General features: G+C 42.0%; 1 protein-coding gene across 1 annotated transcript in view; it reads left to right on the top strand.

Annotated features, from left to right (window-relative positions):
* The window catches only part of LOC133455123 (netrin-1-like), a 462,555-nt gene that overhangs the window by 7,576 nt on the left and 427,207 nt on the right, over nucleotides 1–27,772 (top strand). The gene's annotated exons all lie outside the window — the stretch shown is intronic.

The following is a 27,772-nucleotide window of genomic DNA, read 5'->3' as shown; positions in this document are numbered from 1 at the left end:
GCAGCAGGTACATCTCATTCTTACAATGGCAAGAATTACTTTTCTATACGGTCAAAACGTACAAAGATCGGGCCAAATACAGTATTACAAAAGTAATCTGTAACAATTTGTACGGTGAATTAAACCAATTTGACAATTCTATGGGACAATGCCTGTTTCCAGGTCTTATTTCACACAACTGAGAAGAATTACTTTTCTATACGGTCAAAACTTACAAAGATAACATTAATAATAATGATGATAATAAAAAGTATTTAAAACAGCAGCTACTCTGAAAAAGTCCTGGCACCAACTTTTTTAGTTTAATTTTATTGTTTACTGTTTAAATATATCAATAACAGACTAGATTAAATTGTGAACAATTATCTTAAACTCACATCAACCAGTAAACTGTGCTAAAGGCATGCTGGGAAACTACTGACATGCAACAATGGAAAAACCTTATTATTGTTATTATTATTATTTTATATATTAGTGTGAAGCAAACAGCAGGACTACTTTTATTGGTCAATTTTACAGTTTACGTCTGAAATTAAGACAAAAACTCGACAGCAGACGACTCGGAATCGTCTAGTCTAAACACTCACGTGCATCGTTGAGGAAATAAATCAGTGCTGACTTTGATTAAACAGCTTAGTTGTCAGCCCTAAAAAAATAATAATAAATAAACAGAATATGACATTTGTTTTGTTTTTAAAAAAAATGTAAAAGAAAAAAAAAAGAAAAAATATATAAATATATATATTATATATATATATTATATTATATTATATTATATATTATATATATATATATATATATATATATATATATATATATATATATATATATATATATATATATATATATATATATATATATATATATATAAATATTAAATAGCGTATTGTATTTTAAAAACTTCAGTAATTATAATTTTCTTAGCTGGATTTTGCTTGAAATGTTGTTTTGGTTTGATTTTTGCAAGTTTGAGCCGTCTGAACTCTGCAGAGAAGCTCAGGTCAGACCGTCAGAGCCTCCAGAGGAGAAATCAAAGTAAATACACCCTGGCGAGCCCGCAGCCTTGTTGTCTTATCAAACTACTCATCCACAGGATTTTCCATCCCTTTAAAATCACCAACCGAAACTCCAGGAACCTTTTAAATCCAAATGTGTGGTTTCACTTGGCGTGAATGGGAACTGGACGTCGACTGATTTGGCTTTTTCAGCGGCTGCTGAGTTGATGTAAACCGTATTTTCTGTTTGTATCTTAATCCAGAGACTAAAAATGAAACATGGGTGTGAAGTCGGGATTCCTAGCAATTTTGCACGGTACTGTAAATAAATAACTTTAAAATAAAAAATAAAATCCCAGAGGCGCCCGTCCACGAGCATCAAGCCGACTGTAACATGAAAATGCGGTTTGAAGGTTGGGTTCTCTCGTCGGAGGCTTTTAAACCCCCTCAAACGGAATCGCTGAGCCCAAACCCGCAGACGCCTTCGCTCAGCCGCGGCGTCCAGGCCAAGGATGCTCCGTTTCATGCGGCGAATGCGGAGGAAAATAAAAACACAGATTTGTGGCATTTCACTACTACTACAATCATAGTTTTTTGATTTTTTAAAGACGATCAAGCATAAAAACAGACGAATGATAGTTATTTACTATGGCGGATCGTCAATACTGAGGAAATGAACCGCAGATCGGAGTCGATGTGTCAGGGTTTGACCTCTCAGGGTTTGTACTTGAATTTTTAAATGAAAACAAACCTAATTAATTCAGCTTTTTTTAAATGGGCGGCAGTATTTTAAAAAGAAAAGAAGCACATTTTGTCTTTAAGAGACCAAAGTTAGAGGAATCTACGTTGTTGTGATGTATTTTTTCGTCCCTCCCAACAAGTTTAGGCAAGGCAAGTTTATTTGTATAGCACAATTCATCAAAGTTATTCAAAGTGCTTTACATCAACATCAAAAGCAGCAAGACACAATTAAACAGTAAATAACAAATAAAATGAAATAAAATGATAAGAAAATAGGTAAAATAATAACTTTTCGCGGTTTTCAAAAATCATAAGTATCTAATTTAGTCCTGGATTTGAGCTGCAGGGCCGAAGGAAACACTGTTTTGTGCAGAGTGATGGTTGGTCGGGTCGCCAGGCGTTAAAACCGGATACAAAGGCACTGAAAGTTGCAAACGCTGGTCCGGACTCCTGCGGGCCGGCTCCTGAACGGGGGCCGGAGGCTCCGCCGCCGCCGCTGCAGCTGCTGCAGCAGCTGTTTACCAGGTCTCCACCCGCCGGTGTCAGCAGATGTGAACAGTTTCGGAGGGGGAATGTAAATACGGCGGCAAGACGGGTGAAAGAGTTTTCATCCTTGAAAGCATCCCGAACCCGTGCCAGGAGAGATTGTAGCTTATGTTTGCGTTAAAGAAAGGGAGCTAAACGTGACAGAATAATAAGCTAATGGAGACGTCTGAGGTGGAAACGCATCCGTTTCACAAACTCAGACACTTCCTGCCTGTTTCTTTTTAAACATATATTCATATCTTTTTAATTTACTGCAGTTTTACTTGGGGAAACTGTCTCTGACTCTCCTGGTGATGCTGAACCACGATTCTTCCCGGTCCTGCATCTGTTTCACTGCACTTTTGCTGATTTCCTACACCAGGATTTCTTTAACCCTTGTACTGTCTTCGGGTCAAAATTAGCTAATTTTTCTATCCTTCTTTCCTCTTGCTCTCTCCTTCCTTCCTTCCTTCCTTCCTTCCTTCCTTCCTTCCTTCCTTCCTTCCTTCCTTCCTTCCTTCCTTCCTTCCTTCCTTCCTTCCTTCCTTCCTTCCTTCCTTCCTTCCTTCCTTCTTTTCTCCAACCCTTCCTGCCTCCCTCCCTTCCTTCCTTTTTCCCTTCTTTCCTCCCTTCCTTCCTTCTTTTCCCCCTTCTTACCTTCCTTCCTTCCTCCCTCCCTTCCTTCCTTCCTTTTTCCCTTCTTTCCTCCCTTCCATCCTTCTTTTCCCCCTTCTTACCTTCCTTCCTTCCTCCCTCCCTTCCTTCCTTCCTTCCTTCCTCCCTTCCTTCCTTCCTTCCTTCCTTCCTTTTTCCCTTCCTTCCTTCTTTCCTCCCTTCCTTAATTCCTTCCTTCCTTCCTTCCTTCCTTCCTTCCTTCCTTCCTTCCTTCCTTTCTTCCTTCCTTCCTTCCTTCCTTCCTTCCTTCTTTCTTTTCTCCATTCCTTCCTTCTTTTTTCCCTTCCTTCCTTTTTTCCCTTCCTTCCCTTTTTCCCTTCCTTCTTTCCTTCCTTCCTTCCTTCCTTCCTTCCTTCCTTCCTTCCTTCCTTCCTTCCTTCCTTCCTTCCTTCCTTCCTTCCTTCCTTCCTTCCTTTTCCCTTCCTTCCTTCCTTTTTTCCCTTCCTTCCTTCTTTTCCCCTTTCTTACCTTCCTTCCTTCCTTCCTTCTTTTTTCCCTTCCTTCCTTCCTTCCTTCCATTCTTCCTTCCTTCCTTCCTTCCTTCCTTCCTTCTTTCTTTTCTCCATTCCTTCCTTCCTTCCTTCCATTCTTCCTTCCTTCCTTCCTTCCTTCTTTCTTTTCTCCATTCCTTCCTTCCTTCCTTCCTTCCTTCCTTCCTTCCATTCTTCCTTCCTTCCTTCCTTCCTTCCTTCCTTCCTTCCTTCCTTCCTTCCATTCTTCCTTCCTTCCTTCCTTCCATTCTTCCTTCCTTCCTTCTTTTTTCCCTTCCTTCCTTCCTTCCTTCCTTCCTTCCTTCCTTCCTTCCTTCCTTCCTTCCTTCTTTCCTTCCTTCCTTCCTTCCTTCCTTCCTTATTTCCTTCTTTCCTTCCTTCCTTCCTTCCTTCTTTTCTTCCTTCCTTCCTTCCTTCCTTCCTTCCTTCCTTCCTTCCTTCCTTCCTTCCTTCTTTCCTTCCTTCCTTCCTTCCTTCCTTCCTTCCTTCCTTCCTTCTTTTCTCCCTCCCTTCCTTCCTTCTTTCCTTCCTTCCTTCCTTCCTTATTTCCTTCTTTCCTTCTTTCCTTCCTTCCTTCTTTTCTTCCTTCCTTCCTTCCTTCTTTTCTTCCTTCCTTCCTTCCTTCCTTCCTTCCTTCCTTCCTTCCTTCCTTCCTTCCTTCCTTCCTTCCTTCCTTCCTTCCTTCTTTCCTCCCTTCTTCCCTTCCTCCTTCCTTGACCCATGTGCTGTTCTTCGTTCCTCTCGTCCGTTTGGCTCAGACAGCAAAGAAAAGGCTTCGGGGGGTTTTAGGTGAGTTTGCTGGAGAAGTAAAGGTAGACGGAGACGAATCCCCAGGTTGAAAATGCTTCCCCTGATTATCTGATCGAAGGGAGACGACTGCTCCCCGAAAGAAACTTGCTTTCGCTGCAAATCGTCCCGAAATAATGCTTTCCAAGGTTTGTAAGTTTGGTTGTGAGAAGAAGGAGAAGAAAGAAACACGAGGAGAGAGTGTCTTGAGTAATTGAGGAGAATCGGAGAGACGGCTTAAAGGCTTGAAAACGAGGGAGCCAGCGCTGCAGCGCAGACGGCGGCGGGGGCGAAGACACGAAGCCAGAGGAGGGAGAGCGCGATGAAGAGATGTCCAACCTCTTTCCAGTAAAATCCTACTGGCGCATTGAGATCATAGATGAAGTTTTTGTTGTTGGACTCATCATCCTTTCCTCCCTGGAGTCTTTACACGACTACTTTTCACCCTCTGAGGATGCAGATTTGACGTCAGATGAGACGGATAATTGTAAAAGTGCTCACAGAGCGTAGTAACACTCAGAGAAAACATCGTATGACTTTTTTTCAACTTTGAAAACTTGACCCAAATTGCTGAGGTCTTGATGAAATGTTTTTTTTAAAGGTATTGTGACATCATTTTTAACATGCTTTTAACACTATTAAAAGTCTTGGCCAACATCCCTCAAATGTGTCTAAAAGAGTGTAACAAGAAAAACTTCACTCTAGTACTCCATTCCTGGCTTTTTATTACAGTGTTTTTTTGCGCCGTGAAAAATGCTTCCTTTCCCCCTTTCCTGTCAATCATCGCCCCGCTCCTCCTCCAAACCTCCTCCTCCTCCAGCCATACGCTCACAGCGGCGTCGGAGAGTTAAGCCGGGAGCGACAGGCGAAGCATGCACGGAGAAGCAGCACGGAGAAGCAGTCCACCGCAAACAATCATAAAAATAAAGGCATGCAAGCAGCACTGTCCCCTTATCTTAAGTCCAGTCAGTGGCCGCGGGTCTTCTTAGCAGTTTTCCTCCGGTGATTAGAACAAAAGAGGCTCTAAACAGCTCCGTGTTAAGCCTCATTTATGGTTCCGCGTTAAATCGGCGCAGAGCCTACGCCGTAGGGTTCAGCGTACGGTGCGCGTCGCCGCGTAACCCTACGCCGTAGGCTCTACGTCGGTGTAACGCGGAACCATAAATCAGCCTTTATGGTGCGCTGGAGAGGAGAGGAGGCAGGGAGCTGGGTGGAGGGGGCGGTGATTTAGCGGGTTTATACGTAACGACCCGCCACCAAACCACATGCGCCGTTTTTGCATAGTTATGCGGAAAATCCCAGAAAGCACACAATACACTGAATGTTAAAAGTTCGCTGTTTTTTGGTGTAATTGATGTCAAGACACCCAACAAAACACAAAAAATCAAGAAAAATTTGTTTTTCATGTCACAATACCTTTAAAGAAAACAACACAGTGTAAAAGCACCATTTTCAACCACGTCTTTAGAGCTTTGTTTACGGCAGCTGGCTTTTGGGGTGGAATCAGCCTCTTCACTGGACTCCACCCCTTTTGTCACCCACTTTTGAGGTAAAGCAAATGCAGAAAGATGTGAAGTTTTAGGGAGATAAAGATGAGGAAGCTGGGTAATTCTCATCCACTCGGGGTCTGTGATGTCACAGTTCCCCGCAAAATCTGAGCGGGTCACTGAAAGTCGTAAGTTTAGATCTAAAAAACCCTAAAACGTAGCGATAAGGACAGATGATTTTTAAATGTAATTGCCACTTTATACAATCAAAACTAAAATAAAGAGTATATGTCATCTCCATCTGCCCGGGTGTTTGGACATATCTCAGGAACGGCCTGACAGATCTGGGTGATTGATACCTCTACCGAACCGCTCTGTCTGAGTGTGTGAAACTAGGATTAGGGTTGCAGCTGCTCCTGCATCTCACAAGGGTCTAGTATTTTTAAAAGTCTGAGACGAATCCAAAAAAACACTTAAATCAGCCGATCAGCTGGCTATCCTGGCTGTCGAGTCAGGGACGAGTTCTGAGTGACCGTTAGGGGTCTCGTCTGAGTTGGAGGGAAAGTGGGGATGTTTTCTCCAGAGAAGAAACCGTTACTCCAAGCAAATTTTTTTTGCTACCGCTAGGAATGGGCGATATTTGAACTACATTTATAATGTAGTTCATGATATACCGTCAAAAAAATTCCCCACGGTAACAATTTGTCATCTCACGGTAAAAACGATAAATTGAGGAAATGAGGAAAGAAAGAAAGAAAGAAAGAAAGAAAGAAAGAAATGAGCCTGACAGAAAGAAAGAAAGAAAGAAAGAAAGAAAGAAAGAAAGAAAGAAAGAAAGAAAGAATTGAGCCTGAAAGAAAGAAAGAAAGAAAGAAAGGAGCAAGAAAGAAAGAAAGAAAGAAAGAAAGAAAGAAAGAAAGAATTGAACCTGACAGAAAGAAAGAAAGAAAGAAAGAAAGGAGCCTGAAAGAAAGAAAGAAAGAAAGAAAGAAAGAAAGAAAGAAAGAAAGAAAGAAAGAAAGAAAGAAAGAAAGAAAGAAAGAAAGAAAGAAAGAAAGAAAGAAAGAAAGAAAGAAATGAACCTGAAAGAAAGAAAGAAAGAAAGAAAGAAAGAAAGAAAGAAAGAAAGAAAGAAAGAAAGAAAGAAAGAAAGAAAGAAAGAAAGAAAGAAAGAAAGAAAGAAAGAAAGAAAGATAAATTCCCGTTGATGACACTTTTTGTATTGGTATTTTTTTATCGTTATTGGGATAAATGCCAGAAATGATCGTGATCATTTTTTTAGTCCATACCGCCCATCCCTAGCTACCGCTCGCATCGCTGTGACTTTTGCGTCTCGGAGAGGTAAAATTGTCCAAGAGCTGATTCTTGGGGAATTTTTCTGTTTTTCTGTCCGAATTTTTTCCTTGTTTCTGTTAGGCAGCACATTTCTCTAGTATGAGTGCTTCCAGCAAACAGCTCTTCGTCTTACGACCTTACAGGGAAATCTCTCCTTTTCCTTTACCATGTAATTCTGTTTTAATGAAAAATGGAGTAAAAACCTCTAGTCTTGAGAGCATGTTAAAGAAAAGGCTTTTCACTATCAGCTTCTTCCACAACACGATTACATAATCCTGCTGTTAATTTCTATCGAAATGTTTGCTAATAAATTGTTGATTTATCCGGAAAGTTGGCTGTTTTGGAGCTCAAAACTGTCCAGGATGGACGTGAGGAATTATCGCTTCCCTTATCTCTCAATATATTTGAACTAGGGATGGGCGGTATGGACTAAAAAATGTATCACGATCATTTCTGGCATTTATCCTGATAACGATAAAAAAAATACCAATTCAACTCCATCTTTTTAACTCTAAATCTATCTCGCTCTCAGATCCGCCATGTTTGTTACGCAAAAACGTCATCAATGGGAATTTATCCTTCTTTCTTTCTTTCTTTCTTTCTTTCTTTCTTTCTTTCTTTCTTTCTTTCTTTCTTTCTTTCTTTCTTTCTTTCTTTCTTTCTTTCTTTCTTTCTTTCTTTCTTTCTTTCTTTCTTTCTTTCTTTCAGGCTCATTTCCTTCCTTCCTTCCTTCTTTTTTCCCTTCCTTCCTTCCTTCCTTCCTTCCTTCCTTCCTTCCTTCCTTCCTTCCTTCCTTCCTTCCTTCCTTCCTTCCTTCCTTCCTTCCTTCCTCCTGCTCTCTCCTTCCTTCTTGCCTTCCTTCCTTCCTTCCTTCCTTCCTTCCTTCCTTCCTTCCTTCCTTCCTTCCTTCCTTCCTTCCTTCCTTCCTTCCTTCCTTCCTTCCTTCCTTCCTTCCTTCCTTCCTTCCTTCCTTCCTTCCTTCCTTCCTTCCTTCACGTACGTTGTGCGTGGATTTAACACAGAACCATAAATCATCTTTACACAAAAACGTCATCAACAGGAATTTATCGTTTTTACCGTGAGATGACAAATTCTTATTGTGAGGAATTTTTTTGACGGTTTATCGTGAACGGTAAAATATCACCCATTCCTAATTTGAACTAATCCACAACTTTTTCTTCTCAACTTTATCAAAATCTAGACGGTAGAAAACAGTGACAGTACGTACTACACGGAAAGAGAGACGGACAAGTTATTTTTACACCCTGTAAGACATTTAAAACTGTGTTCTTAGTGCAAAATGTTCAGGAAAACATATGTTAGTGCTTAAAACCAGCTGCTCCCATCCTTTTTTGTTCGAGGTACTGAATGTTGTGTACGTTTCGTGGATTGCCATGCAAATTTGGTTTGAGATCATTTAACAACAGCAACCGCGGAGTCTGGCAGCCGAAACCTTCTTCAGCTATGGCCTGACCTGGGGTCGAGTTTTTGAACAAATCCCGGACAGATTGCACCCGATTTGAGACGGAGGAAGCTGTGATTCTCACCGCCTCGTTACCTCGTTGAGGTGTGGTTTCATCTCACAGCGATTAGTGTCATGTTTGTGCAGATGAAGTTAAGCTTGTCGGGTAATGGACTTCCCTCAGATATTGCCTTGCAGTTTTGTTTGTTTGGCACTTTTCGCGCCGAAGGTCTGGCTGATGTTGAAACCGCTCACTTTTCATAAATCGGCATCTTCAAAGGTGCCATCGGGACGAGTCGTTAGACTCTTAAGTCACAGCAAACAAGGCCCCGACTGAACTGGCGGAGCGGTTTTGCACTTTGCACCGTCTTACGCACTCCTGTTTCTGTTGACACGCTCACACGGATACGCGTTTCGTCAGGCCTTCGGCCGCGAGTTCAAACGGGGAGAGTGACCTCTCTCTCTCTCTCTTGCTGCGAGAAACCTCTTGGCGGGAGCTCTTATCAGTGTTTATGACAGGCTTTGTAAACCGGGCGCCGAATCAAGCTGCTGGCGGACCAGACGGCTGGCTCGGGCCTTCTGTTTTAGACTGGGAGACCTGCTGTATCTCTCAAACAGACACAAACACGGCCACCGGGCCGGCACGTACTGTAAGCAAACGCTGATGGTACCGTATATCAAGCGCTGGAGCTAAACTCCTAAAATAGGCAGCCGGAGCAGACGCTCTCGCAGCGGGAGGGTGGACACAAAAGAGAAACATTTCTGAACTCTGCAAGAGCGCTGAATCGCTCACACGTGCACCAACACTCCCGCCGTCAGCTGGAAGTGAATGTTTTCTTTCATGTGTCCAGAAGGTCGAGAGGCTCCGTCAACTATCTCCCTCGGTTAATATTCACAGCTATTCAGTGTCGTCGCAGAGCTGGAAGAGCCAGGGAAAGCATCCCTGGTCATGGAGGTCGGCCGGAGTCTGTCCCGGGTCTTTACCGGGGTAAACCCAGGACGGCTCGCCAGTCCCTCACAGGGCCACACATGTGGACGGACAACCGTCCATGCTCACCTTTGGGCAATCTGGTTTCATCATCCATCTAACTATGGACGAGGAGAACATGTAAACGCCACACAGAAAGACCTGGGGGTTGAACCTGGAACTAGAGGGCTGCATTGGGATTGGGTCCCGCCGGGTCCCGCGGGACCCAACACAAATCTTGCGGGAGGGGGCAGTTGGAACTTTGCTGCAGGCAGGAACGGGCAGTTAAAAAAAACAATGCGGGATCGGGATGTAGTCTAGCGACAAGATGGAAATCAATGACGTGGAAAAGAACCTCAAACAATGTCTTTACAAAACAAAGACAAAGCAAGGCTAGTCAGATATTTGTAGAAACTGTGTTTTAGGGCTGGGCGATATGGACCAAAAGTCATATCTCGATATTTTCAAGCTGAATGGCGATACTCGATATATATCGATATTTTTTCTGTGACATAATTGGGGTTTCCCCCAAAGCATTATAGCATAGCATCTCTGTTAGCTTCATTTTTTTCTGAGGCAAACCCTTAAAAAAACTGTCAGTTTTAATACAAAGCCTCGTGCCAAATGTCACACAGGTTCCTTTATTAACAGAGGTCTGCACAATATCAAAATGTATAAAACAAATGAAATAAAAATAAACTGCCTGCATATATAGAATAAAAATGCTTCTTGAATAAAATAAAACAAATATCCCTTTCCTGCATAACAATTAAATTAAAATACACTGTGCAATTAATACAATGTAGACAGTAACAGGCAGACTTTTCCACTGAGGTTGACAGTTGTGCAAATAACAAAACATTTGTGCAAATGTCAAATAAAACATTCAAGTCAATTTGTCACAAAATAAGCTATATCAAAATCATAAAAAAAAAAGTTTAATAATCGATATAAAGGATATTGTCTCGTACCATATCGCGTTTGAAAATATATCGATATATATTAAAATCTCGATATATCACCCAGCCCTACTGTGTTTAGTAGAGCTGGGTATCATCACTGACCTCCTGATACGATACGATTCCGATACACTAAGTCCCAAGTCGATACGATTTCCGATACGATTTGATATCGATATTCTAGTTAAAATACCAATTTTGCTTTGGCAATGGAAGGGATTCTCAAAAAAAAAATAAAATGGAGGGGCATGGTGGTGCAGCTGGTAGTGCAGCCATCTCACAGCAAGAATGTCCTGGGTTCAATTCCTGCCGGGGACGCTGTGGGCACTGAGTGCGTGTTAAAGTATGCCACCATGTTGCAGAGAAGTGGGTTTCCATTGGTGGGGGTTTTTCAGGTCCAGTTCCTGGGGTTGTGTCTCCTTTACCAGGAACGGCCCTGCAAAAGTGGTCGTCAGGAACCTTTACGGGGTTGGACAACATCCCTGTAGTAGAAGAGGAAGAGGGGGTGGTCTCTGCTTTCTAAAACACGTTTAGTCCTCTCACGCGAACATAAATCATGTGACCACAACTCATTTTCAGTCAAGGTTCTTGTGCGGCACTGCAGTGTGATGGAAACACGCCGGTTGAAGGGGCCGAGGAGACGGGTGGCTCGGTTGGAGGTTCCTGTCTGGCGGGTTTGTCCTCAACTCCTGCTGGTAAAAACAAAAACGCACCTATTATATATCCAGGAGATTGGGTTCCCTGCACAAGCCGGGGTTGGGCAGGTCTGAGACCCAGACTAACCCCTCGCTCCCCCGTGATTATGTGATACGTCTGTTCGTCCATTCATTTCCAAGGGAACCTCCATAATCGCTTATGTAGTTGTCTTTTTCAGGGCATTATTCTGCCGTGTTGCATTCGACGTCATGGCTTCTTTCAGATATTTGTATATGTGTTGAGATTGTAGAGGCTACAGATGGAAACTGTTGTTAGAATAGTTTATCTCGCAGTCCCGTTAGTCTCAAGTCAATTCAACCCTGAAACGCACCAGTTGAACCCCGGGAGGGATGTAAAAGGGTTTGACAACACCCTTTTACACAAGGGAACGGTGTTGGAAGGCCACTGCTCAGATGAGAATACATGCTTTATAAAGGTAGTAACATATTTACACTTTCATATAAGTGTAAATGTTACTTTCATGTAACTTTTATACTGTTAGAGTTAGTCACTAGTGTTTTTACTAGCTTGTTTATACCATCTTACTTCAATCCAGCCAGCTACCAACGGCATGGCGGTGACTTGTCACAGGTGCAACCTTGGCCGGCTGGATTCCAACTGCATATTTAGCAGTCCGTCTTTGTCCTTTCATCATTTTGGCGTGTTGCTACGCAGCTGAGGTTTTACTGGAGGAGACAACGACTACGTTTACATGCAGTCCAAATTCGGGTTATTGCTAATATTCCGGTTACTGAAACATTCGGAATATTCCGTTTACATGCGTGAGCAAACAGGGTTATCCCTGTATACGTGGTAATTAATCATTGGGGAAATCTCGATCAAACCAGCGACGCATGGAGAACGTGATGACGCAATTACCGTCATTTCCGCTTCTTCTTCCTTTATCCAAATTCAAAACAAATGCTGCTTCGCGCAACTTTTTGCTCACCTTCTTTTATATCTCGCTATCCCCATACTTTCTACCGTCTACAAATGCCAAATTGTTCAAATAATTAGTCTCCTCCTCACTCCAAAAGTGTGGCGTGGTCTCGCGTTTCTCCGTGTTTAGAAGAACGTCCTGGACTCAAAAGACCAGGATTCCTTGTGAACAGAGCATGCGCAGAAAACAAATTCATGTTCCGTTTGATCGGGATATTCCGTTAGGTGTTTACATGACTGAATATTCGGGTTTTAAAAGGAGTAACCCAGGGGTCATATTCGGGTTTCGGCAAGAAAAAGACAAGTGTCTGCTACCCCAATTGTAAACAGATGTTGACCCAACAAATAAATATTTGGGTATCTGAATGTTTTGGGCCGACCCTTTTGGAAACAACGACTTCATTAAACTTATTGGCTTCTTGATTTGCTCCTCGGGGTCACTACCCATCTATATCACATGACCATTACAGGAAGATGGCAAAGACGAGCCGTATGCATCGTTTCCACCGTACGGAAAATGGAAAACGCCCCCTGGTGTTCAAAGCGAGGAACTCCGGTTCCTTCCAAACAGGTTAGCTCAGTGGAGATACCAACCATGCTACCTTTGCTATTACCAACTTGCTGCTGCCGCGAGACAAAAAAACCCAGCAATCTCTTTATATACTTGCAACTTGCACGATATCACCTACGTAGTTAAGGCAATGAAAGAAAAGTTGTCTTTTTCAAAAGATCATTTACGAACGGCTAGGGCTGGGTGATTTTGGACAAAAATAAAAAAAAAATTCTCTGAAAACCCGATTTGCGATTTCGATTTTTTTGGTAAAACTACAAAAGACAATGGAATAAATTGTTTCAAATATTGTATCTTTATTTTTTTAAGAAAAATAGCAAACAAATTTCCCTATTGGGAATGAAGTGCAATTGAAAGATACTGTAAATCCTCGTTGAGTTTAGTAAAGTGACAACATTTACAATTTTCTTGACCAAACAAAGATGACGAGACGAGCTCTGTCTGTAATGCAGCCAGCTGCAAAAAAGGAAAATCGATTTTCGGATTTTCCTTTTTTTAACATCGTCTTGATTAATAAATCCGATTTAGATTTAAAATCGATTAATCGCACAGCCCTACGAACGGCCGTCCTGACATCGTCCTCGAGGATATTGTTGTTATCCTGGGAATTTATTTTCCACTTGGGTACAACAAGCAGTTTAGATCCCGAGTCATGATCCTCCCTCTGCCGTACCTTCACCCTGGATTTACTTTTTATTTACTTTCATTTAAAGAGCAGCAGGTTCTTCTGTGATATTTTGTTTGTTTGATATTTCAGCCTTTAGCTGAAGTACTACTGGTGGATTCTTCTTTCCCTTTGGCCATGACAGGAGGTCAGTTATGTGCCTTGTCCTTGAACTTTTGGTTCAAATATAATCCACAGGGTCACATTTCTTACATTTGGCCTCAGATGATTGGTGAGGTTTTAGTAAGTACCATAGAACGCGATTGCAGCTTAAACCACCGAATTTCACTAGAAAAAATGCCTTCTTCCTTGCGATCATTTCACCTTTTGAAGCAATCTCCGTCCCTGACAGATGATGCAGATTCTGTCAAGTATGTCGGAGCACAGGAGAGAACTTGGAGCTATTAATGGCGGCGCTTGGCAGCAATCTTCATCGAGCTGGAATTTGGAGCTTGTTGTTGCTTGTCGAGCGGCCTTGTTCAAGAAAGCGATCCAGGTTGAAGAGATTCCAGTTTTGCACACATAATAAATTCTGACAGGCCTTTGAAGGGGGGAACTAGTTTTTCCTTATCAAAACAGTATCTTCGTGGAATTACCAGTCATGTGTCAAAGTGAGAAACCTCTTCTGAGTTGATGGTCGTGGATCTGAGGAAAGTGCAACCCCAGAGGAACGGCGTATAACCTGTTCACCAGTCGTCATTATTGAATTGTTAATTTATCTCAAAGAAAATGAAGTTAGAGAAAAAAGCTCCAGCTTCAGTTGCATTGAATTTTTGATGAAGTCATTCCAAAACCTTGAATCTTTTATTTTTCAGCAATTGTAACGTAGATTAGCTCGTGTGCGTCGGATCATTCTCCTGCTGCTTGACCCAAATTTCGACGGAGACTCGCATTTGCCTCCAGAACAATCCCCTCCTGGGAAGATTGGCAACTGTCTGAAGGGCTTTTCCACTTGGGAAAAACCCTTTTTCACCATTGAATGTTGATAGTTTGGAGAAAATTTTGTCAGCATAATGACTAGGGGTGTAACAATATATCGTGGCACGAAATTTCGCGATACAAAAACGTCACAATACGTGTCGTGGAGGTGACAAAGTGTATCGCGATATTGGAGTATTAATATTAATCTATTGTGTTGACTAGAAACGCGCATCCGACCGCGACCGCGCGGACCAAAATCTTCCTCCGCTCAGAAGAAACTAGTCCCGTTTTGCTGTCCCGTTTTGAGCTCTGAACTTTTACTTATGTAAGGCTGGTGTAGAGTTAAGCCTTACCTTATTAAATTAAACCTTTTTCTGGTCGTGAGTAGGATAAACATGCAGGCAACTTCTGCTGAGTTCGAGTGTACTTTAATGTCCCTCAACAGCGTAGGATTTTAGAACATCAACACAACACCTAGTGCCGTACTGTGGCGTATCACTCCGCCCAATCTAAAACAGACTAATCACTACAGATAAACTGACTAGTGTCATTATAGTCCCTGATTTACATCAGAATATAAAGAATATATTTATAAAATAATGAACCCTGAATTACCAAAATAACCTTCTTAACAAAAATAAATCTCCTCTTACACTTATAAGGTGAGCATGAATCAATCTGTTTTATCATGTAAAATTGTATGTATTTATTTTCTTTTATTTATTTAATTTTAGTTGTTAAATTAGAAAGAAAAAAGTCAAATCATACATGAGAGAAACTATTCAGTTTTTGGCAAAATATTATTACTTGTATGAAACTGAAGATGCATAATGCAAACCTGACATTTACTTTTAGTTCAGTTTGTGGAAAATGTTTGGCCTGCCTTTCTCTTTAAAACTTAAACAGTTATAAAGCATTACAAACTGTAACAATAGGGCAAACGCACAGCATTGTTTTGTATTTGGTGTCTTTCAAATAAAAGACAATTTTTTCCAGTCATATGTTCCTCATTCAAGGTTGTTAAAAAAATACTGCTATAATATCGTACCGTATCGTGAGATTACTGTATCGTTACACCCCTAATAATGACTATTGCTGATGTCTTTCCCTCTTGGCATTGTGTTAACACGTGCAATTACTGCCAAAACGTCCCCTGATGATCACTTCATTAAGGGTTTAGCATCACCTGGCTCCAACTTACTCTCTTAAATCCTACAGAGGCAGTTTGGGGTACTTTGTACTGCCCACTTTTTTCTTTTTGCCTTAATTTTCTCTAAATAACGACACGATGAAAAGACACTTCGGTTATTGTTTGTCTGAGCTTTGCTCTATAAAAGACAGGATTAAAAGATGGGATGCTTACTTTTGCTCGCGACAGGGCCTAATAGCGCCGGCGCTAATCTGTAACCGCGTCTTTCCAGAGGTTTGTCAGAAGATGACTTACACTGTTTTCGTCACAACCGCTCTCTTCTGCGTTTGGCGGCGGTGGCTCCGCTCGAGGTGATGAAATGTGCCTGGATGCTTCGAAAAGGCAAAACTCCCCGCTGAAGCTTTGCAGCCTGTGTATGTGACGTTCAGCCGAGCGTCCTTTGGGCAAACAGAGCAGATCTGCGGCTGTGGTCTCGGTTCATTGCTTTGGCTTCCCCACGTAATTCAACACAGATCTGGGCTGCAGCGGAAACCTGCCACGATTGCAGGCCCGCTCCTCCGTGCATACGCGCCCTCGCGGGTCATTCCTCGTCCTCGTTCGTTAGAAATGGCCTGGTAAGACCTCGTTGGTACCTGGAACCCCCCCGGCCGGGCCGCCCTGCCCCGTACCTGTCTACCTCCGTCCTTAAAGCGGGCCGTTCCCGTCTGCACGTGCTCACTGAGGACTTCTCGCTTCCAGATGAATGTTTTTTCTCGAGACCTCCAGCATGAAGTAGGGGGGGTTTCTCTGAAGCGACGACATCTGGTCCGTTGTTTTCACTGGATGGCGTCCTCCTCGACGGCGTGGACAGGCCGATCGTGTCAAAGAGGTTTAAAGGCATTTACACGTCTACGTGATTAGGAATGACCCCAAACATCTGCAGAAGCGCTACGAGTGTCGAGTAAAAGAAAGAAAAGACCGTTTTCCTGCATTCGTTTATCAGGAAATGTCACCTGATCTTCAGCGGAGACACAACAAACCACTCATGGCGACAACAATCCCATTGTTATCATTTATTGTGTTTTTATTGAAGGGGTAGGGTCAGGAATCTGGGGTTTCAGGGGTGAACGGCTTCCTTGAGGCCTGTGGGGGTCCTAGGGGTCGAGGTCTGGGCTCTGACTCTCTACAGGAGGTCTTCTGAAAGCTAGAAATTAGATTTTATACCTATATAAACTACAGACACCCTGACGTTGTAAAGACTTGGCCCTTTAATGACAAAGCAAGCCCAAACCATGGTGCTCCCTCCATCGTGCTTCGCTGCTGGGATTGTGTTTGACGTTTTCTCCCACAAGGCAAGAAAAGTTTATTTGTGGTAAGGTAATTCAAAGTGCTTTACATCAACATTAAAAGCGGCAAGGCGGTAAAATAATAAAAAGCACCAGTTGTTAAAAAGTAAAGGCAGTAGAGTACAGCAGGTACACATCTCATTCTCACAATGGCAAGAATTACGCTTCTATACTAGGCCTGTGTTGAAAAAATGGATTTCCCAATTCTAAATCGATTCTCATATTAATTCCTAAAAATCGATTCATATGTCTAAAGATCGATTTTTTTAAAATTTTTTTCTTGGGGGGCTGGGGGGGGGATTTTTTTTTTAATTTTCTTTTATTTATTTATGTATTTTTTTTTCATCATTACATTACAACTTTTGGTTATTTTTTTGTTTATCCCCAAAAAAGGAATGTTTTGTTGGACACGAGAATAACTGGTGCCATGTTTTTGCCTTTAAATATGTTTAAAGGTATGAAAACATTAAAGTGTTAGGTTATAATTGCATAAATTGTCTATATTTCATTACTTTATACACTGTCTTGGGGTTACATTTGCAAAAAATGCTAAAAACCAAATTCTCAAAAATTAACAAATAAAAACGGAATGTGGGAAAAAATAAAACCGATTTCATCCGTCTCTGTTTCCTCCCTGGATCTGTTTGGTAATTCTGACCCACATGATGTTTCTGAAAGCAGTTCTATCAGCATTCTGGGAGCTGATTGGTCCTTACAGCATCATTAGCTGCCAATACTTGCTGTTGAATCTCAATATAATACTAGTATTCATATGTTGCATAACTACAGTCATATAATTCATGCAACAGCTCAAAAAACAGTTTTAATAACACTAACCCAAATCAATATCGGAATCGAATCGGATCGAATCAAATCTTGATAATCCATTCTGAATCTTAAGAATCGGAATCGAATCGATTCTTGACATTTGAATCGATCCCCAGCCCTATTCTATACGGTCAAAATGTACAAAATATCTGTTTCTAGGTCTTATTTCACACAACTGATGAGAATTACATTTCTATACACAAAACAGCGCACAAAACCTTTTCCCAGGAGCATTGTGGCCCATGCGACTCTGTTTGATGCCGTCTTTGGCAGATCTCATGAACAGAGCTCCTCGCCGGTCCCGGGGATGTTTTCCTCGTCCCTCTACGTCATCGAGGACTCTGCTCAGAGCCGTCTGGGTGACCACTTCTAGGCGCGAGTACCCACAGCGCTAGACTGTCTCCATCCATCCGTCCACAGTAACACAAACTGTGGACGGACGGACGCCTAAACACTTTGAGAGGACTTTCCCGGCCTGATGCGGATCAACTACTCCAGATAGAATGGCTGCAGAGATCTCTCTTCCCTCGTGAGACATGGCTCCCGTCAGCAAACTTCAGATGTTGGAGCAACTAGGGCTGTTCGATTAATCGATTTTAAATCGTAATCGCGATTATGTAATTAGAACGATGTTAAAATGTGAAACTCGTAAATTCGATTTTTCACTTTTTTTTTTTACCTTGTCTGCACACATATTAATGATTGATACCATATTAATGATTGATGGAAATACCTCTCAATACCTGCGACAAGTGCCCCATGGGAGAGGCTCTTTAGTGTAGGAGGGGGCGTTGTAACCATGGTGATATACTAACATGCCACCGGGCATCCCTCAAGCCAGATGCGGTAGACCGGCTCGTGTTCCTTGCAAAAAACTTGCAAATGTGAATAGCAAATGTAAGGACTGACATTACACACCTCTACCTCCTTCATGGGTTGCATTATTATTTAGCATGCAAAGACCCAGTTTAGTTTGATTAGAAAATGTCTTGTTTTATTTAATTGGAAATATAACTTACTGTATGTTTGCAAGTGCTGATTTGCTGATTTTTTCAGAGATAAAACTTTTTATTTTATTATATTTTTTTAAAACTTTTTTCAACTTATTTTACAGAGTTTTGCACTTTATTCATTCATTTTTGGTTTAATAAGAGCAACGTTTGCACTTAAAGCCCAATGGGGCAAATGTTCAATAAAAAAAACAGCATATTTGAAATCATTTCTTTGCCTTTTGTCAATTCACAAAATAATCGTAATCGAAAATCGGATTTTGAGAGAAAAAAATCGATTTTTTTTTATTTTTGGGCAAAATCGAACAGCCCTAGGAGCAACTATTGTGGACAGTTTGATCACAAAACCCCTGACTTTATTTAGGTTTGTTCAATAAAGACAGAAGAAATTATCATTTTTTACATTTTATCATCAGTTTAGTCACTTTGTGTTTGTCGGTTACTGCGACGTAGATGAAGACCGGATCAGAAAAACAATAATTTCTAAAGAGTTGCGGTACTTTTTCTCGCCTCTCTGAGTCACTCATCAGGCTTCTGGTCACGTTCACGCCGAGCGACAGTCAGACGGGCGGCGCTGAGATGTGCCGCCGTTGGCCCTCGCTTGTTTTCACCAGCGGGACGTGGCCCCGCGTGTTGGTTCCTCGCCTGCGGGTGTTTACGCGAGCGGCTCTTCAGCGCCCGCAGAGACGTCTGCTAATGAATTAATTGGTGACTTGATGCAGTAGTGAAAGCGAGGGAGGATCTCTGTGTGTTGTGGGTTTGGCACGGACTGCAGCTTGCATGTGTGTCTGTGTGTTTGTGTGTTTGTTTGTGTGCGCTGGAAAGGTTTAGTTTGAAGGAACCGAGTGATTAGTGGTAATTGAATCCCACAAGAGACAAACTCCATCTGTGTTCACACATCAGACTCGAGACACCACCAGCGCCTCGCTCATGAGCTGGATGATTCACACCACCATCTTTCTCCTGCTTGATTCAAGCCAACACCTGTCTCCACAACGATTCCCACCGCAGAGCTGGAGTACGTTGACGGAGGACATAGCGTGGCGTTTCTATCAATGCAAACTAGGAATGGGCGATATTTTACCGTTCACGATATACTGTCAAAAAAATTCCCCACGGTAAGAATTTGTCATCTCACGGTAAAAATGATAAATTCCCGTTGATGATGTTTTTGTGTAAAGCTGATTTATGGTTCTGCGTTAAATCCACGCACAACGTACGTGAAGGAAGGAAGGAAGGAAGGAAGGAAGGAAGGAAGGAAGGAAGGAAGGAAGGAAGGAAGGAAGGAAGGAAGGAAGGAAGGAAGGAAGGAAGGAAGGAAGGAAGAAAGAAAGAAAGAAAGATATGAGCCTGAAAGAAAGAAAGAAAGAAAGATATGAGCCTGAAAGAAAGAAAGAAAGAAAGAAAGAAAGAAAGAAAGAAAGAAAGAAAGAAAGAAAGAAAGAAAGAAAGAAAGAAAGAAAGAAAGAAAGAAAGAAAGAAAGAAAGAAAGAAAGGAAATGAGCCTGAAAGAAAGAAAGAAAGAAAGAAAGAAAGAAAGGAAATGAGCCTGAAAGAAAGAAAGAAAGAAAGAAAGAAAGAAAGAAAGAAAGAAAGAAAGAAAGAAAGGAAATGAGCCTGAAAGAAAGAAAGAAAGAAAGGAAATGAGCCTGAAAGAAAGAAAGAAAGAAAGAAAGAAAGAAAGAAAGAAAGAAAGAAAGAAAGAAAGAAAGAAAGAAAGAAAGAAAGAAAGAAAGAAAGAAAGAAAGAAAGAAAGAAAGAAAGAAAGAAAGAAAGAAAGAAAGATAAATTCCCATTGATGACGTTTAGTAGTATTTAGTATCTTTTAGATCAGTGTTTTGGCTCCAATGACTGAATGTGCTGATAGATTTATAGTTAAAAAGGGGGAGTTGAATTGGTATTTTTTTATCGTAATTTTTATCGTTATCGGGATAAATGCCAGAAATGATCGTGATAAATTTTTTAGTCCATACCGCCCATCCCTAATACAAACGCTGCAAAGCAACAGGCGGTGGGATTTACCTTCAGAGAGTTCGTCACGGATTAGATATCGAGCGCTGCACATCTTTTCTTTCTTTCTTTCTTTTCTTTCGGCAACCGGACTGTGAAGGTTTTTAACGTGAACGTTCGCAGAGGCCGACTAGCCACTAGCGGTCGTTAGAGGAACTGCGTGTTTTTTTGCCACTTTGACCGTGGCAAAGTATTAAGGCTGGGATAATCGGCCGTTGGGCGAGGGCGGTGCCTCAAGTCGGGTTGGTGTGTCCCTTCTGTGTTCATTTTGGCCGATTCGACACGTAGAGTCGTCCACTAGACGTTGGCCTTTACGACCAATCTGATTGGTGGAGTGCTAGCCCTTGACTAACGAATAAGAGTTAACCGGAAATGACGATGGTAAACATACTAGATAGACAGTGATGGTACAAACGCTAAACTACACTCTATCATGGCATCGGTTTGGGTTTAGTTTGTGTTAGGCATGGGACGATATGAAAATTTCATATCACGATATTAGTGGACAAAAATATCACGATTACGATATTATCACGATATTAGCGTGTCGCTTATAAAATTCTTAAAATGCAAGGAAAAACACTAACTGTGGATCCACTGGTTCCTTCAGAACATTTATTCTCAAATCATTCTCAACACAGTGACACTTGAGGTAGAGAACAAATAGTGTACTGTAAATGTTATGCATTACAAAGTGTAAACTATAGTACCGGTACCGGTACTTATTTGAACTTTCTTTTTTTTGTAAGAAAATACTTCCCTGAGAGTCGAAAGAAATAAGTGACAAATAGAAATAAAGTGACAAAGTAGAGCCAAATGCACACTGATTGTATTACTCTCTGAAACTTTAACAGTGGCTGGCTGCCTGCTACTTAGTACGGCTCTCTGGAAAAATAATAAAATAAAGGCACTGCTCTGTAGTATACAAAACAAAAGCTGCATGGCCAACACAAAGATTGAGTGAAAATAAAGTGCCACAGTAGTCAAATGCACACGGATTGTACTACTCTCTGAAAAAATATTAAATAAATAATATTAATAAATAATATTAATAAAATACATGAAAAAAAATAACACTGGCTTCTACCTGGCTGGTAGCCTTGTGTGACCAAAAAAAAAAAAAAAATTCCACGATAATTACAGTACCCCACGATAACGTTATCGCGGCCGTATTTTATCGCGATATACGATAATATCGTATATCGCCCCATGCCTAGTTTGTGTTTGACTGTATTATATTTTAATTATTAACATCTTATTGTTATTCCTTCTTGACTTCTTTCAGACGTGAAAACAGCGATCCATCATTTCCGGTTGTTTTTCTTTCCTTTTCTTTCTGGGTGACATTCAGTCTAACTGCTTTCCTGCCGACGGTGGGCCGTGGGGTCGGTGTGTCCCGGCCTTTGGTCACCCTCGCTGACCCCTGGCCCCGTTGGTTGTGAGTTTTCAGCTAATAATGCCACAGTCGTGGAGTAAACAACACAACCCAAGTCTGAGTCGTTCCCTCTCCGATACTCTGAATATTCATTACGCTCTGGTGCCCAGGAGACCTTATCCGGGCCAACTTTAGCCCAGACGTGGCTAAAAAAGGAGCTGCTGCTGCACCACGTTGCTGTGGAGTTTCGATCGAAGCGAGTCACGGAGAGTTTACAAAAGACGTCCAGGGCGTAAAAGGGGCCAGCAAACTCTTCAGAAGCACGACTATGGTCGGGGGGAATAACGGAGAAGTGGAGAGCGAAGGCAGGTTTCAGAGGCCAAAGGCGCTGGAAGTGTGTTTATGTGAGACCTGATCTGGAGGCCCGGGTCCAGCGGGGCGCTGCGGAGGATCAGGGCTGATGACCTCAGCGCCTCGGTGCGGCGGCGGCCGCTTACCCAGACAGCCAGAGCAAATATATAGGATGGACTGTGGGCAACATGAGAGAAAAGAGAAGGAAGGAAGTGTTTTTATGGGAAAAAGGAGAGCACTGGTCTGGAGTTTAAACAAAGACCTTTAAGGTGGAGAGAAACACATCGTAGTAAGTCCGGCCCGCTCGTGCTGCAGTTATCCAAATCTGTTTGCACTTAAAAATCAAAGCCCTGGCACGGTAAGTCAAAGCTCCTCCAAATCTTACTTCAGCAGCAACAATGAAAAGAGTGAAAAAAAAAAAAAAGGACAGAGAAGGAGGCTTTTGTACACGCTGCAGCTCAGCGTTTGGTTCAAGGTGAAAGTCCTGGCAGAACCTTCGCTGGCAGCGGCGGCGCTTCTCGCCGACAGGACCACCAAGCACGAGCGTGAGCCCGGTGAGCTCAGAGCACAGGTCCTTAAGACTCGCAGCCCGAGATGATTAATGGCTGGACGGAGCTGCAGCCCCGCGGATCAGAGTCGGGCGCCCCCCGCCGTCCCCGCAGCGCACGGCCGCCGCCGCCGTCCGAGCTCGCCGCAGACAGCTGGAACTTCCTCCCAAAGCAATAAACGTCCCCGCCGGTTGATTATGTTGTAAACTCTCAGACGGTAGATCAGGTTTTAAGGGTTCAGCAGCCAGCTAAAAAGGTATAAAGTCGGAGGACCCGGACGCGCCTGGAGTCACAGCGTTTTTAATCCCTCGACACGGCGGACGCACCATCCGTCTCTTTGGTGCAGACGCACACAAACAGCTCGAGGAGGCACCTGTGACAGATCAAGAACAGTTAAACAATTTCATTGTGCGTCAAACACTCGCGAACACTGCCAGAAAAACATACCTTCCCCGTCTGTGTGTGTCTGTGTGTGTGTGTGTGTGTGTGTGTGTGTGTGTGTGTGTGTGTGTGTGTGTGTGTGTGTGTGTGTGTGTGTGTGTGTGTGTGTGTGTCTGTGTGTGTGTGTGTGTGTCGGTGGTAGATAGTTGACAGTGGTTTTCAACAATGTTTTTGTCTTTTCCATATAAGTCACGGTGCAGCCAGCAGGTCACCAGAGGTTTGCAGCCCTCGGCCGCCGCGGCTGCCGTTAAATCACAGTTTTGTGCGCTGGTTGTTCAAGTGACTCCAACACGAGCGCGTGAGAATCATATTTGTTTATTTATTTTTTCTATTTATTTTTAAATCTTTGCCTTTGAGGCCGAACAAAGCTGGCGGATAAAGCTGGAGATGCACGTAGGCTGACGAGGTTGCACAATAAGACCGCAGTCAGCAGAGGTCAGCACCAAGTAAACGGACTTACGGTCGCGTTGAGGACAAAAGCGGACAGATTAAAACGTGACGGGGGGAAATATCAGATCTGGCCGCCTGGGATCGCTTTACAACAGTTTCATTCAAGTGGCAGATGTATTCATATATGTATGGAGATAGAACAGTCTCATAATTCGCAAATGCACACACCGTTTCACAAATGCACAAGACAAAATTCACAAATGGACAGACCGATCCGCAAATGCACACACCGTTTCAGAATGCATTTGCGAATCGGTGTGTGCATTTGTGCATTTTGTCCTGTGCATTTGTGAAACGGTGTGTGCATTTGCGGATCGGTCTGTGCATTTGTGAATTTTGTCCTGTGCATTTGTGAAACGGTGTGTGCATTTGCGAATTATGAGACTGTTCTAGCTCCATATATATGAAGCATTTTATGGGATAACCTAAACTGTGGATGCACTTACCAAATACCAGAAACTGGACACCATCTTGATCATGTAGGCTAATGGAAGTTGGGGGAGACCTTCGTTTGCTTGGTTTTCAGTTAAATAGAGGAAAGCGGTTCTCCTACAGCGCCGATGCCGCACTTTTAATATGCCAGTTTGTCTAGTTACTATGTTGCTTTTTGTGCATGGCTTTTTATTCTGTGTTTAGTGTTTTTGTCTTGTTTGTTTTTGGCCTGTTAGTGTGTTATTGTGTCTTGTGTTATTAATGTTGATGTTACTGTTGCTGCTTCATGTTGTTTCTGTTTTCGTTTGTAGCAATTGTCTGTTGTTGAGCTTATGTTAACCTGTCGGTGTATGTATTTTAGCTTAGTCTCTTACCTTTTAATCTTTATTCTGATGTAGCCTTCTTATTCGGAAAAGTTTTATTGATTGTATCTTGATAATTTTTCTTTTAGGTTGACTAATTTACACCAGTCCAGGGACAGCAGATGCAAAGTAGCCTTTTTGGCTAATTCTGGCATATTTTACATTTTTTTAGATGTATTATTAATGTGCATTGTCCCTGATAACTAAACCTTTGAATAAATAAATAATAAAGAAAGAGGTTGATTACAGACCTAACACCGCGTTCACACTATAGGATATTTGCAGTCTTATAAAATCAGTGCTAGCCACGCTACACGATGATGTTCCCTCGCGGCGTAGGCTACGACCTGATGGGGAGAGATGTACAGTAGGTCTCACTGTACGACGGCTGATTTTCTACCTCGAATGCGTATCTTTTGTCTGGTGGCGCAGTCTGAACCCGGCGTAGCAACGGAAACTGGTTTCATTTCGTTTGTAATTTGCAATCGATGGCGGGAACTTGGGTGAAAGGGCCAAAGACGGTTGGAGCACAGCAGCTTCCTGGGGCAGTATTCATTCAAACACTGCAGATCTATAAGAAACACCCATGGTACATTGCTTCTGGGTGTAGCCAACCCCGAAATATGCCGTTTGGATGTTATTTACAAATGTACTGAGTATTTACTGGAGCGACGTTAACTGCTTGTTTAAACTGCTGCAACTAGTCACCAAGAAGTTGTATTGAAAAGTATAACTGAAGCTTTACGACGTAGACGTTTACAGCCGCCTGCGTGCTATCTGTGTGTGGCCAGATAGACACATGTATAATTCAGTTAATCCTTTTGTGTATAGATATAAAGTTGATGTATGTGTGTGTGTATATATGTGTGTGTGTGTGTGTCTCTTGAGTGAAGATGGCGGCCCATTTGTTTGGTCGTGTGAAGTGGAATGCAGACTTCTGGGAAGATTCTTAGGGGGAAAGTTTGTGGGGTCATTTCAATTTGCCGGGGGTGACCCCGGGCTAATCCATCACTCATTAGCTCCCACAGATAAAGGCCCAAGTGGGGTGAGGGGCTGCGGGTCCACACGTTCCCGTCTTCTGTTTTTAGGCCTGTCACAGTTTTCCGACAGAACAAAGTTGATCGCACAGATTAGCCGCTCCTGAGGAAGAAAAGTGGACAAAGAGATGCGAAGACAAACGCAGAAGTGAAAGGAGTCCCTGAGAAGCGAATGTGGGAAGAAAAGCTCGGACCTTTCAGTTTCAGGCCTGAAACGCTGCTGCTGTCTACTTTTAAACATGTTTTCACCTGAGAATGTTGTTCCGGTAACTCCAAATGTGTCGTCAATTTATCAAACAAGGACTTAATATGACCAGAGGTGGACAGAGTACTCGACCCCAGTACTTGAGTAAGAGTACAAATACTACTGGTCAAAATTTACTCCGTTACAAGTAAAAGTAGCTCAGTCAAAATATTACTCGAGTAAGAAGTAGAAAAGTACTTGCTTTTAAAGGTACTTAAGTATCCAAAAGTAAATGCTTTTAAATTTACTTTAAGTAAAAGTAAGAGTAAGAGTCAATTTCTTATTTTCCACATCAGTAAATTACTATATTTTTTCTAAATTAATTTAAGGATCTTTTAACTCTTGTTTCTGAGAATTAACTCTTTGAAACCAGCTGCACTGATGTGCTGCTTTTAGAACCACAATGTTATATAAAACCTGCAGAAACACCAAAAACAAATCAAATGAATGGGATCATAAGAGGACAGCAGATGATGCAGTTTATTAACAATCATGAACTGAAACCAAATGAACCTGCACCATCCAACTAAGTCTGGATCCCCCTCAAAGACCACTGCTTTACAAAAAACTACATCTCTGCTTTCAATAACTCAATGTTGAAGTCACTTAACTTTACAGGAAAGACATGTACCAGTACAATATAGCAATATAGAGCATAACAAACTGTCTCCCCATGTCTGTCTTGGCTGTCTCCGTGCCTGTCTCCCAATATCCGTCTAAAATAGGATTTTAGGGAAGAAGAAAAAAGAGCAGACCTGAAAGTAACGAGTACTTTTCAGCCTTCCTAGAATTTACTTGAGTAAAAGTAAAAATATTTGTCTTGGAAATGTATTCAAGTAAGAGTAATAAGTACCAAAGAAATCTAATACTCAAGTAAAGGACAAATCCTCTGGATATGTACTTAAGTACAGTACTCAAGTAAATTTACTCCGTTACTGTCCACCACTGAGTATGACATTAACTCTGTCTTCTAAGATTTCCTCTGAAGTCTTTTATAGTCAGTCATGGACTAAAAAAGACAAAGCACCTCCTTTTAGCTTTGGTTCGGATCGTTCTGTTACGTAGACGAATACAGGTTTCGCATCGGATCCACTTCCTCCCCACATATCCAGGGTTTGGGACCGGCAAACGGCTCTGGACCGCATTAGCGGCCAGGTTTTGTTTCCCCTAAGAGGGCAAAGTGGGGTTAAGCGTTTAACAACGTCACTACGTCCGGGGATTTTTGCCATACTTATCTAAATATGGACCTGGAAATCGAACAGAACCTTGGCTGCGACTGTCAACGTTTCACCAGAACACTAATACAAACAAATATGCATGTTCAGAAGCGGTCACAATGATAAGGAGATGTTATATTGGGACTTTTGGATTTGATGTATGCTACTTAAAACACCGAAAAATGTGCCCATACGACGGAACGTCTCCGTTGTCTCGAAGTTCACGCGCAAGCTGCAGCTGCAGAAAAATTGCTTTCAAAATAGTTTGAACATAAAAACTTGCAGTAGGGCTGGGCGATTTTGGACAAAAATAAAATCCCAATTTTTTTCTCTGAAAACCCGATTTTCGATTTTGATTTTTTTGGTAAAACTACAAAAGCCAATGGAATAAATTGTTTCAAATATTTTATCTTTATTTTTAAAGAAAAATAGCAAACAAATTTCCCTATTGGGAATGAAGTGCAACTGAAAGATACTGTAAATCCTCCTTGAGTTTAGTAAAGTGACAACATTTACAATTTTCTTGACCAAACAAAGATGACTAGACAAGTTCCGTCTGTAATGCAGCCAGCTGCAGAAAAGGAAAATCGATTTTCCGATTTTCCTTTTTTAACATCGATTTTGATTAATAAATCCGATTTAGATTTAAAATCGATTAATCGCACAGCCCTAACTTGCAGCTTGGAAAACGTGCCTATTGTCGCTTCGTTTCAGGCTGAATCGCTTGAAATCTGCTCGACAAATTATACAAGGACACTCGTATGCCACCCTGTGTTTT

Source organism: Cololabis saira, chromosome 1, assembly GCF_033807715.1.
Source record: "Cololabis saira isolate AMF1-May2022 chromosome 1, fColSai1.1, whole genome shotgun sequence".
Taxonomy (NCBI): domain Eukaryota; kingdom Metazoa; phylum Chordata; class Actinopteri; order Beloniformes; family Belonidae; genus Cololabis; species Cololabis saira.
This window is presented reverse-complemented; position numbering and strand designations above follow the sequence as displayed.